The 13655-nt window shown below is 41.3% G+C and overlaps 1 pseudogene; it reads left to right on the top strand.

Annotated features, from left to right (window-relative positions):
- Positions 1-552: 552 nt before the first annotated feature.
- On the top strand, positions 553-1687 carry LOC130881000 (heterogeneous nuclear ribonucleoprotein A1-like; annotated as a pseudogene).
- Positions 1688-13655: the final 11968 nt, after the last annotated feature.

Raw genomic sequence — 13655 nt, 5'->3', positions numbered from 1 at the left:
TTTCTTATTTATTTATTATTATTATTTATTTTTAATTGGGCATTAATGGAAATTGGTGAGGTATATGAATATTCTCTCAGAATTCTTAAGATATTCAGAAACTTTAGTCAAATAATTTCACCTGTTTTGATGTATTTTAATAAAACCACTACAACTGTTTCCAATATGTAGAACAAGGTCTGGGAAATTCTGAATATTCTACCAAAAAATAAGTTATGACATTGATATTTTTATATCCAGACATTAATCATATGAAGCTGGAGACATAGGAAAGTTCTTGAGATACAGTCTACCTGTTAATCCTGAAGAAAACATTTATTATATTGTAAACATAATTGTGGAAAATATACAAAGAACACAAAAAAATGAAATGTTTCAATGTCTCAACAATGAGAGCAACACCGCAGAACTATAGGTAACTGATTTTGCTGAGTTCTCTACAAGGACAGTATCTTACTTCTTACTTAATTTTAGGGATCGATTTAAGCTTTTTTGCCTATTGGCACAGCCAAGGAAGCCTCGCTGAAGGCACCCATTTCCCTGTGATTGTCTCCCAAGGAGCCTCAACAGCCGCAGAAGCTCTCCCTTGCTGGCCTGAGCTTCGAAACAACTGACGAGAATCTGAGGAACCGTTTTGAGCAATGGGGAACATTCACGGACTGCATGGTAAAGAGAGATCCAAACACCAAGCGATACTGGGGGTTTTCTGTTTGTTACACACACCGCTGTGGAGGAAGTGAATGCCCCTATGAATGCAAGACCCTTTTAGGTGAGTGGAAGAGTTGTGGAAGCTAAGAGACCTGTGTCAAGAGATGTCTCCGAGACTAGGTGATCACTACTGTGGAAAAGATCTTCGTTGGTGGAATCAAAAAAGACACTGGAGACGACCACCTGAGAGACTATTTTGAGAAGTATGGGAAAAATTGAAGTTATTAAATCATGACTGACAGAGGCAGTAGAAAAAAGAGAGGTTTTGCTTTTGTCAATTTTGATGACCATGACTCTAGAAAAGATTGTTATTCAGAAATACCATACTGTGAATGGCCCCAACTGCGAAGTAAGCAAAGTCCTATTCTGTAGAGGACTGTGTTCTGTTCTCGGGACCCACAAATAACTCCTTTTCATGTGATCTGACATTGTCTCCTTGCCTCCACAGACAGCAGGCACGTACATGGAACACAGACATCCACTTATGTAAAACACCTCCACACACACAAATAATTATAATAAAATATTTTTTCATATAATTTAAAAAAGAAAAGAAAAGCCCTATCAAAGCAGGAGATGGCTAGTGCTTCATTCAGCCAAAGAGGTTGAAGCGATTCTGAAAATTTTGGTGTTGGTAGTGGAGGTGGTTTTGGTGGCAAGGACAATTTTGGTCGAGGGGGAAACTTCAGTGGTTGTGGTGGCTTCGGTGGCAACCGTGGTGATGTGGATATGGAGGCCGTGGGGATGGCTGTAATGGATTCAGTAATGATGGAAGCAGTTTTTGGAGATGGAAGTTACAATGATTCCAGCAATTACAACAATCAGTCTTCAAATTTTGGACCAATGTAAGGAGGAAACTTTGGAGGCGGAAGCTCTGGCCCTTATGGCGGCAGAGAGAAGTTCTTTGCTAACGTGATATCAAGGTGGCTATAGTGGCACCAGCAGCAGCCACAGCTACGGCAGAGGCAGGGGGTTCTAATTACAGCCAGGAAAGAAAGCTTTAGAGAAGAAGAGAAGAGCCAGAGAAGTCACAGGGAAGCTCTAGTTTACCACAGATTGTGAACTCAGCCAAGCACAATGGTGGCAAGGCCTGGCTGCTACAAAGAAGACATGCTTTACACAATACTGACGGAGATGGGCAGAACAACTCCAGGACTGTGTTTGTGACTAATTGTTTAACAGGTTATTTTAGTTTCTGTTCTGTGGAAAGTGTAAAACATTCCAAAAAAAGGGGGGGGGGCTTTTTACTATAGACGGTTTATCACCCATGCTGTTGATTGCTAAATGTAATAGCCTGACCATGATGCTAAATAAATGCCTTTTTGTTCTTCTTCTTTCTTCTTTTTCTTTTTTAAATGTGCTAGGTAAAGTTAATCTACTCTGAAGTCATCTTGGTAAACTTCCTCAACAGTATGAAGTTAGAATTCCTTCAGGGTGATGCCAAGTTCCATTTGGAATTTATTTATAATTGCTTGGGTGTACCAGCCATTTTTTTCAAAAGACTTAGTGTAGTTAAACTGCCAGGTATTAATGGGACTTTAATGAGTTTCACCATAAAAAGGGTCAGCATCCACGCAAGGTCACAATTTGGTTATAAAATGGTCTCGGCATACCCTATGCAATATCAAAATTGAATAACGGTATCAGATAAAATAACAGATGGGAATGAAGTTTGTGTATCGTCCATTATCGTGGTGTAATCAATACACAAATTTAATTCTCTTGAAAAACTAGATATCAAAATAGATATCTAAGACATGCACAAATCCTTTGAGGTGCATTTTAACCTTTTAACACTGTAACGTGAAGTTGATGTCTACTGAGTTCAAACTCAAGGACCATGCCATCAAGCTACAAACACACACACACTAAAAACTCTCATTCATGTTTTAAATAAGTTTAAACTTACTGTCTTGGACCTTATTCTTTTGTAATATTTTTAATTAAACCATAATATGCTTTGTTTAATGATTTTGATAGCTAATCATACTTCCTTATTGAAAATATATTTCTTTCATACAATATATCCTGGCCACGGTTCGGCTCCCCCAGCTTCTCCCACCTCTTCCCCGCCTCCTCTTCACAAACCCAAAAGCACACCCTTTATTCCTGTCCCTCATTAGAAAACAAATGGACAACCACAACAAAAATCAAAATAGCAACAGAATCGGACAAAAGAAATAGATGTCGGGGGGGGGGGGCAAAGCAAAGGTACAAGAAACACACTCAGATGAAAAGACATACACTCCCATGCACAGAAATCTCACAAAAACACATAATCAGAAGCCATAATAGAAACAAAATACCTGTAAGGTTCAAGAAAAGAGGGAACATTATGAGAAATAAATCCTCTGAAAAATGCCAATGAGTCCATCTTGTGTTGGTCACCTACTGCTGGCATTGGGCCTGTTGGGCCATATTCTTAACCATTAGTGAGCACAAGACTGCATCCAAGCGTGAATCCTTATGATAAGCACTGTTTTTATATCTCAAAATTCTTCTTGAATTTGAACTTATAATTCAACTAAAACACGTGGAACCCAGGCTCTTATTCATGCTAAGATGTCCCCTACTAATAATAAGTTATACCCCGACTGACAGAGTCTTATGTCAAACATATTTGTGTTATTTTCATGGAAAATTTTCAAAGGTAGAATATCAAACATCCTTTACATTAATCCCCCCTCATCCCAGAGACCATTTTCAAGGCACACAGTAGCTCGGGAGTACACTTTTCTTTCCATACCAAGTGACTGCAAAATTCAATCCACGTTTGGATTATAGTGAATTATTACACCAACGCTGAACAAAAGGATGGTTGGGTGTTGAGAGACACTACAAACCGCTATTTTCAACTATAGCTTATGGGCTTGGCTGAAGGAGATTCACAATCTCTGTACTATCTAAATGTCAAAGATGTGATCTGGTGTTAACTGACTGTACAACTCAGAGCAAATCAACGATGGGGACTCCCTGCTTCCAAATAGCGTGGTTTGTGAGAGGTGGGGCTAACCAGGAAGTCAATACTGTTTAATCTTCAAGCAGTGCAAAAGTGCCCTTAATTTTGCTCTCATTTTCCTTTCTCCTTATTCAGCTAACAACACTTTGGAAGATAACTCGGGAAAATTATCTTTTGCATGCCCAAAGGGCATAATAATAATAACAACGACAATAATGATGATGATGATGTCCCTCTCTACTGAGACTTGACCTCTAATATTTTTCTAAGCAAGACCTTGAGAGGAGTAGAAAATTGAGAGGGTGAAGGGGAAAATCTTCAGAAGCAGCATGCCTCTAAATTGATACCATGTAAACCTCTCTGAGTATTGGGGAACCACTGCTGGGGGTAAATGAAAAGAATTCACTGGGGCATCTAATCCTATTCCTGGAACATTTAAGCTGTTTAAATGCACTGGCGAGCAAACAAACTTCAAAGTGATCATTACACCCCAGACACTGTTGCTTGTGTGGCTGAAATCTTTATAAGATTAGCCCCCCACAGGGAAAGAAGTTCAACACGGCCAGAAACACTTTGAAACTGTCAGGAGGATACCCATTCACAGGCTGAGGAGCAGGGCAAGCATGGCCCTGCCCCCTCTCAGGAGCAACTGAGGGAGCTTCAGTCTCCAGTCTTTGTAGTTCTCATTTCTTTTGCTTTTGTAACTGCATGCATTCTGTAAACACTGGATGGCATGGAATTCAAAGTCCTTAAACCCTTTGCAAATATCCACTTCTGTCAGCAGGGTCTCTGACAAAGGTTTAAATGCTGTGTAGCACATATGATAGCATACGGTAGAAGCCTATGACTAAAATGATTTGGCAGTTACTGTTTTGTTGCACACACACACACATACACACACACACGGAGCAAATTTACAAGACTATTATGGTTAGATACAACTTTTTCCCTATCAGATTTTAGGTTCTTTTCCTCAAGTGAAGCATGCCCCATAACTTTTCCCCCTTCTTTATGCCAGCTCCTACATTTATAATAGAAACATAATATTTCACTATTTGACCGGTATAGAAACACAAACTTTGGTTATTGCTCAACTTTGGAAAGTGATTTTTAGTTATGCAGGTGGTCTAAAAATAACACAATCAGTTCATTTGCTCAACACTGATTTGCCAACTCATTACTGAAAACCACTTGTCTGAATGGAAGCTGAAGAACAGTCTTCCAAGATGAGGCAAGCAGAGGGAGGAAGGAGTGTGTGGTGGCCACACGGAGAAACAGAAAGATGGCAATGGGCAATCAGTTCTGCCCCAGGTCCTTTTAATACATTTCTTACATTCTATATATGTTACAGGAATTTGTACTATCAATTTGCAAACTCAGACTTAAGAGATTCAAATCATTCCTACTTGATCCACTTTGTCAATTCACACTGAGACATGTGTAAGAATATAAATCAACTTACGGTGTACACACTTTCAGCACAGTGATGCCAAACCAACTGGACCCCTTCTAACTATTCCATGATCTCCCAAAGCCTTGAGAAGAGGGTCCTTCTTTGCGAGAACTTTACTGACCTGGGAGTGACCACCATGGGGACGCAGAATGGCTTTCCACTTGGGCACATTTTCTTCTCAAGCTTCTATGTTTTCAGGAAAACATTTTGATCTTACTGTGAGCAGGTCTAAGAGTTGAGTCACATGACTGAATTAGACCAATCAAGTACTTAGAAAATGTATTTTAAAATTATAAATGGAATGAAAAGAAAAAATGAGAGGGGGAAGATGAAGAGAGACACATACACAAGCATGGAGAGAGAGAGAAACAGAGAGACACAGAGAAAAAGAGACAGTGAGATAGAGTCAGAGACACAGAGACAGGGAGATACAGATACAGACCATCCTACAGACTATACAGAGTTCATCCAGTCCTTAACATACATTAAAACATGTATTTCCCTATCTTGTTCCAACAGAGGCACTGCACCACTAACCTAGCCTAGTAGTTGCCCCAAAGGTTCATTATATCATTGTTCTAGGGATGTACTTATGCTAGGTCAAGTAGAAGTACAGGTAAACTTATTGTGAAAGTATAGAGAGCAGTGTCTCCCTTATTTTCTCTGTCTCTCTGCCTCACTGTCTCTCTGTCACATTTTCTCTATCTCTCTGTCTCTTTCTGTTTCTCTGTCTCCCTCTCTCTCTTTCTCCCACTGCCCCCCACACACTACAAGAATAATAATTTATTCTGGGTATAGAATAAAAGCATTAGACTATTCATGAACACTGACCTGATGTGGTTGTTGTCTCATGATTCCCTGTGAGTCATGAACCCAATCAGATCTTTCTCAAGTTGGATGTTAAAACACAAGAGCCACAGCCATGGCCCAATACACTCAAGTGTTGAAAACTCACTGCACTGGATACACAGCTCCTTCTCACGTCTAACTTGTTATGATTCTAATTTTCTTGCCCTTTATCCCCATCCTGAATCCTTTTTTATTGTTGATTCTATCTTTTCTTAGGTAAACTTATTTGTCGGGTACAAAATGGATATGAAAATAGAGAACATCCATTATCAGCATGTTTTAGGGAAGCTCCCTTGCCTCCTGTTCCTGGAAGAGTCTGCCCTTTGTTTCGCGGCAATTAATATTTGCCCAGCTGGCAGAAAGTTTTACACAAATGAACCGGTGTAATAGGGTGTTAACCTGTAATAAGGGTTTGTCACACCGCAGTCACACGACAGGAGATCTGCCATTGATTTTTCAGTAAATATGGCAAATGGTGAAAGATACAGTGTGTGTCCCAGAGCACTAAATTTTTCAGTGGCCAGTCATCTTTTCTGCTGCCTTCAATTCTGCTGTCTTCAGGTGATATTTAATAAAATAGCCTCTCTCCTCAGTGTGTGAGTGAGCATCACTGGTATGGTGAATGAAGCCCTTACTGGCCTTGGCACCTGCTTTGCTGCACCTGAATTGATAAGCCCCACCTTCCTTCTTTGGTAAAACACAAAAACAATCCATGTAGGAAAAGAAAGGTTCTATCATATGATTAAAACAAAGCCTTCCCAATATCATTTTAGATCTTTACAAGCCAGATGACAAGCTTTTAGTGTCCTTTGTGATGAGTATTAGAAATATCTTCTTCCTTTCAGTGCAGCCTTAAAGTGTTGCTTTGGGAAGTCGGGTGCTATCGTTTATTACTCTTCATCCAACATAAGAGAAATTGTCACTTTCTCTAACGTGACACTTGGTGGAGTCGGATAAGGTGAGGTTCACTGTGACAAGAGTGACTGACTACTCCCTGCACACGCAATGCCATTTGCCTCACAGCATTGCTGGCACCCAGGAAGTTGTCAGTGTCGGGAAGTTGGTTTTGTCAGCAAGGGGAGGATGGGTAGACCTACTGCAGAAGGCCACAGAGAAGCCACGCAACTGAACGTAGTGCAGAACGCGTTTCTCCTTCAAACAGTATGACTTGTCCTTTAAGGAAGTTAGCAGATTTTCTAAGAAAACAGAGCCTCCGAAATTTGGAATACAAAGAGTCTCTTATTTACCTTGTTTTACTATGGGCATCGTGTGTGAAGTGTGTAAAGATAGCAGAAATAACAAGTCAATCAGACCTGTTTCTTGTCCTTGGAAAATGTACAGTCTATTAAAGAGATTCAGACATATGAACACTGACTGGTAACATATAAATAAGCTTTAGAAGTCTGTGCTGAGTAAGAATGCTCCAAGACTAAACTAAACCAACTTCTGTGTAGCAATGTGCCTTCATGAGAAAGCAGGGTATTTAACTGCTGCCCGTGCCTGATCTTTTCTAGATCATGACAGATGATATCTATTTATTTATTTATTTATTTTTGATTTTTTTTGAGACAGGGTTTCTCTGTAGCTTTTGGTTCCTGTCCTGGAACTAGCTTTTGTAGACCAGGCTGGCCTCGAACTCACAGAGATCAGCCTGCCTCTGCCTCCCAAGTGCTGGGATTAAAGGTATGCGCCACCACTGCCAGGCATGACAGATGATTTTTGACCCTTCAGAGGGTTGTTTAAGAGTTTAGCCACAGACAAGATTCTTCTTTTCTTGTTACCAGCTTCCATCTTGATTTGCACACACCCTCCTGCCATGGAAGGCAGATAGGTAGTTACAAAACCACAGTTATTCGCTGTCTCTTGCTTAAATGACACCAGCTCAAGAAATAAAACCATATTGGCTTACTGTTCTCTTAAGCACAGATTCTAAAAATCACCTTTAAGGTAACATGAAAGGCCTGCATTTCCAGTTTATTGTCTCTCTTTTGATTTTAACTAAGTATATAGTTAGTCTATCCATGCATTCAGCTAGTATGCAGATACTTATTAAACACAGCATGTGTTTAATATTTATCTGGGAACTCATTGGCCATGCTTGTGCTCTCAGCCTGGAAAGAAGTGATGCTCCATTTGTTTGCTTAAAAGCTACTTAGGGTAACTCCAATTAAACTCTTTTTCAAGTATCCTTAGTGACAATTAGCTGTACCCACAGTCCTTTTTTGACATACCCTCCAACCCGTTTCAGTACTCAAACCTTCCTGCCTTGCATGTCACTGTGTCTTTTAAAGGTGACACTGCTCCCTCCACAGCCATAGGTCACCAAACAAAAAGCCCAGGGGTAGTTTTAAAATCCCCTGTTGTAATAAGAGCGACAGGGCTGGGTCCCCGGCACCCAGCCGCCCGCATGGCTTATGCCCCAAAATAATTACATGGAAACTGTATACTTTTAAACACTGCCTGGCCCATTAGTTCCAGCCTCTTATTGGCTAGCTCTTACATATTGATCTAACCCATTTCTAATATTCTGTGTAGCACCATGAGCTGGCTTACCAGGAAAGATCTTAACCTGCGTCTGTCTGGAGTGGGAGAATCATGGCGACTCCCTGACTCAGCTTCTTTCTCTCAGCATTCTGTTCTGTTTACTCCACCCACCTAAGGGCTGGCCTATCAAATGGGCCTAGGCAGTTTCTTTATTAATTAATCAATGAAAGCAACAGATTAATACAAGACCCACCTCCATCAATCCCCCAAACAATACAAGCTATTGCTATTGTACTTCCATAAAAACTTGGCTCTATTCCTGAAGATATCACCACATACCTTGGTCCCTGGACATGGAGAAATCGAAGTGTGAGCTTCCATCTTGTTTCCTATCTTTCACAGTACCTGAAAGGTGCTGTAGGAGATTTTAGGGGAGAAAAGTCATCAACAGTCTCACCAAACTGTGAAACGTATGAATCACTATAATGGCTGGCAATATATGCCAATGGGCGCAATAGTGGCACAAATGTTATAGGGCAACCAATCTAACTGGATTTAAAGAGGAAGCACATGCCTTATACTATAATCTGGTCAGGAATTGATGATTAAAGAGCTTATAGGCTCTAGAGATGAGGATCTACTACTATTTTGCTAAATGTACATAGTATCAAACTGCCCTCTAAACTTATAGCCCTATACTCATAGATCAGTTCAACTATCAGGTCCCATTAGAGAAGTTTCTCTGAAAAGATGATGATTAATGCAAAAATTCAGAACTGATCAAAGAGTAGAGAATGAGTGTCACTGAACTGCTCAGCCACATGTCTAGATCACGTTCCCTCCCCACATGTCTCAGGGACCATTGTAGAAGAAGAGATGGAAAGACTGTAAGAGGCAGAAGTCAGGGAGGAACAGAATAAATCGGTGTCTTCTAGACAGCAGTCATGGCTATCTGCAAGGAGGCCAGAGAGGCTCATGAGGTCCAGCCCCTGACTGAGGGGCTATTGACAGGTGGTAGCTTCTGGGGAAGGGTTTGTCAGGTTTTAATGATATGGCTCCTGGTTGGTTGACCATGATTCAATTCATAGCACCACATGCTACAGTACAAATTTTGGGAGAGAAAGAAAGTGGGGAATGGATCTGGGAGAAGTCAGGAGGACAATTAAGGCCTGAATATGATCAAAAGTCATTGTATGTATGTATGAAATCTCAAATATAATAAGGGTCTGGGCTGTAGTTGAGGGCCATGTCTCCATCCATGGTCCTACTGCAGCCCATGATCTGTTTTGATGCCAGTGGCTCATGATACTATCAAAGGCATGCTGATGCCAGGGGTCTTGGCTGCCACCTGGGATTATGTTGGTATCTAAGTGCCACACTGTCACTAGAGCCTTATTGATTGGCACGGCCTGCATTGCCACCTGTGGCCAAGGTGACATCCAAGCCCAGGCTGTGTTGGCACCTGAGGTTCATGCTGTCACCAGAGTCACACCAATCTGAGTGTCCTGTGCTGTCACCTGGAGCCATGGTGTCATCCAGCCAGGGATGTTGCCAAGGACCCTGTCTGGGTGTGCAGCCCTATCACAGTCAGAGTCTGAGTTAATGTCCTTTGCTTTTAATAGCATCAAAGGCCATGCTGATGCCAGGGTCTGGGCTGCCATTTGGGGCCGTGGTGACATCTGAGCCCAGGCTACTGCCTGGGACCATATCTGGGTCCATGGTTTTAATATAGTTGAGGTCTGTGATGTCTGTGGTCCATGGTGCCACCAAAGGCCACATGGATGCCTGGGGTCTAGGCCACACCCTGTAGCCATGTTGGTGTGCAGTCTGTGCTGCTTCTCAGGCCCTTGTGCCATCTGGATCAGGGCTTCTGCCATGTTGGGCTCTGAGATAGCTGGCTCTGGCCTTGGCTGGACACTTCAGTAGGAGAATCGGGGCATCCACCACAGCTGACCCGAGGTGAGAGAGCTGGTCCTGATGGCATGGGCCTAGGAAAGCTGGCTCTGCCCTGTCCTTAGGGGATGGTCCCAATGGCCCAGACCAACCAGCTCACCTACCAGCCAGACCCACATCCTGGACTTTGGATTGGCCCATCCTAACAGCCACCCCATCTATGACCTGCTGGCACGCACAAAGGAATTGGTCCTGTGGAACGATAACCACAGGATCTCCATGACCCAGGCCAAAAACAGGATAACCGAGAATAATTCCAATGAGGGCCCAATGATGATGGTATACCAGACACAAGAGGCCATGAAGCAGACCAACGGCTCATTGCAATGAACATTTTGTGGGTGCGGCTGATTGAACAAAAGAGGTATGGTGCATGACACATCACAGCTCCCAGTGCCTCTAAGATGAATGAAGAGGTGCTGGAAAGATGGAGGAACAAAGTGGGATTTTTGTTTCTTTCTTTCTTTATTTGTTTTATTTTGTCTTAGGGTGGATATGGAGGGACTAGGAGGTGAGAGAGATTGGGGTGCATAATGTGAAATTTCCAAAGAATCAATAGAATTATGTTTAAAATAAAATAAATAATAATAACATTTCTGCTATCCAAACATGGCATTCCATTGTGTGTGTGTGTGTGTGTACATGCTATGGATGCTGCATGTACTCATTAGAGTGTGTAGACAAGTGTGCATCTGTGTACCTGTGCACTTCTATGTGGAAACCAGACACTGACGCCAGGCGTCCTTCTCACTATTTTTCTGAAATAAGATCAGTATGCACCACTGTGCTCAGCTCCTACATGAGTCTGGGAATCTGAACTCAAGTCCCTAAACTTGTGTGGCAGTACCTTACCAACAGCCATCTCCCTAGCCAAAGTTTTTCTTTTTTTAATATTTGTATATAGCAATAATTGGAGACTGTTTCTTCATCACTGGTTTAACCACTTCTATCATAGAAGATAATATTTTCTCTTTTTGATACCTGATGTTCTATGATAGTAGCCAGCTGTTGCCTCTAGAAAGGCCCTGTTTTCTGACACTCTTTCAGAGTGTAGTATGCTGTAAGTGTGCATCACGCGTGAGTGCATTTTGAAGAGACCAGCGGCCGTTTTGTTGACTGGTGGCTTAAATCAGTTTCCAGAATACCTGTTTCTAATAGCTTTGCACTTCCAAGAAATTAAAACGGAGCATCTTCATTTCACGACCCTAGTGAGGAAGAGAACAATCTCTAAGGAATTGTCCCGTCGGCATTTATGACCAGATCCTGTGAATTTCCTGCGGCACCTGCAGCTCTCCCTGTCAACAACTCGGAGTGACAATGTTGTGCTTCTCAATGGACACTTTGGAAATTGGGTTTTAAATCCCCTGGGAAAGCTCCTGAGACCATAGGAAAGCCAGAAGATCCTCTTCCTGACCTCCTTGTCTCAGTCCTTCATTTTCCTGGAAGTAAATGAGACTAGCTTTCCTGTGTTTTTGGTTTTTTTTTTTTTTTTTTATAGTCTACTTGCTACCTTTCTCTCTCACATTTTCTAGTGGCACCCTAAATACACACATCATAAACATAGACACACACATAAATACACACAGCATGCACACACACATATACACCACACACAGAGATATACACACATACAAACAACACTACATACAAAAGTACCCGAAAAACCAAAAAAACAAAACAACAAAAAAAAAGTACCACACACACACACAACCAGATAAGCTACATCCCTAACCTTGTAAATACCACTCTTTAAGGATCACCCTTGAATGATCAGTTCCACCCATTCTCTACATTAGTCTGGTGAATTTTTCTTGCGAAAACAGTTTGGTTTTCATACCATTTGGACTTTAACTTCAGTTCTTATGAACAACCTTCTATTTCCCATTTCTTCTTAATGACCAACTGCTGGCATGATTTACTGACCCCATAACTATTTTTAAACTCAAGAACTTCACTTGTCTTATTTAATCGAGTGAACGGTTTTCCTTTGCAAAACTTAATGAAGAAAGAGTACATAGGTGCTGACTTTAGCTACCAAGAAAATACAGAAAGATCGAGAGAGTGGAAGAAGGAGGGAGGGAGGGAGGGAAGAAAGGAGGGAAGGAGAGTTAGAGAGAAGGAGGGATGCATGCTTTAAAACAAGGAGTATCCTTTCTCATCTTGTGATTTTCAGAGTTAACATGGCTCTTCTTGCTAAATTAGGGAATACCAAGAAGAAAGAGATCAACCCTACAGGGTAGAAAATGTCTACATTCAGCAAGAATACATACAATTTTTCTGTAAGAGTAATTGTAGCTCTAACAGGGGTTTTAGCTCAGGATTTTTGATACTCCAAGGACTAAGCATAGACGACCTACACAAGAGCTGCCAATTACCTGGTGAACTGAGCAACTAGTTATCTGCTAAATTCAATCAAAACATTCCAGTTTCAAACATGTGCTTCCTCCTCAATAGCGAGTCATTTTGTCTGAAATATCTGGCTAATATATTCAGTTCAGGTCTTCATTCTGCTAGTGTAGACAAAGACTGAATGTCATATTTAGATTGACTTCCCAGATGTTGAAGAATACTATTAAACCAAGGCTTTTTAAACTTTCTCCATTCGTGACTTCTGAATTTAAGATTTAATTTTTAAAACTCTCTTCCCCTCCCTTCCTTCCTCCCTCCCTCCCTCCCTTCCTCCCTCCGTCTCTCTCTCTCTCTCTCTCTCTCTCTCTCTCTCTCTCTCTCTCTCTCTCTCTCTCTCGTGTGTGTGTGTGTGTGTGTGTGTGTGTTCACAGGTGACTTCAGATGCCTAAGGAATTCAGAAGATCTCCCTGAAGCTAGAATGAGGAGAGGTTATGAACAATCCAGTGTGGAATCTTGTAACCAAACTTAAGTCCTCTTCAAGCATATAATTTTTACATAAAGAATTAGATATTGGTTGATGTAAAACTACATGTTATATAGCATTTTCATCGTTTCCCAAAGTACATCAGTATTTTGATTTTATAATCATCAGTCCTGAGAAAACTGCTTTACATAGATACGCAGTACAGTCACAGCATAGATACACAGTACAGTCACAGCATAGATACACAGTACGGTCACATGCATAGATACACAGCACGGTCACATGCATAGATACACAGTACAGTCACAAGCATAGATACACAGTACAGTCACAAGCATAGATACACAGTACAGTCACAAGCATAGATACACAGTATGATCACATGCATAGATACGCAGTACAGTCACATCCATAGA

Source organism: Chionomys nivalis, chromosome 9, assembly GCF_950005125.1.
Source record: "Chionomys nivalis chromosome 9, mChiNiv1.1, whole genome shotgun sequence".
NCBI classification, from domain to species: domain Eukaryota; kingdom Metazoa; phylum Chordata; class Mammalia; order Rodentia; family Cricetidae; genus Chionomys; species Chionomys nivalis.
Note: the sequence above shows the minus strand (reverse complement) of the source record. Positions and strands in the feature narration are given on the sequence as shown.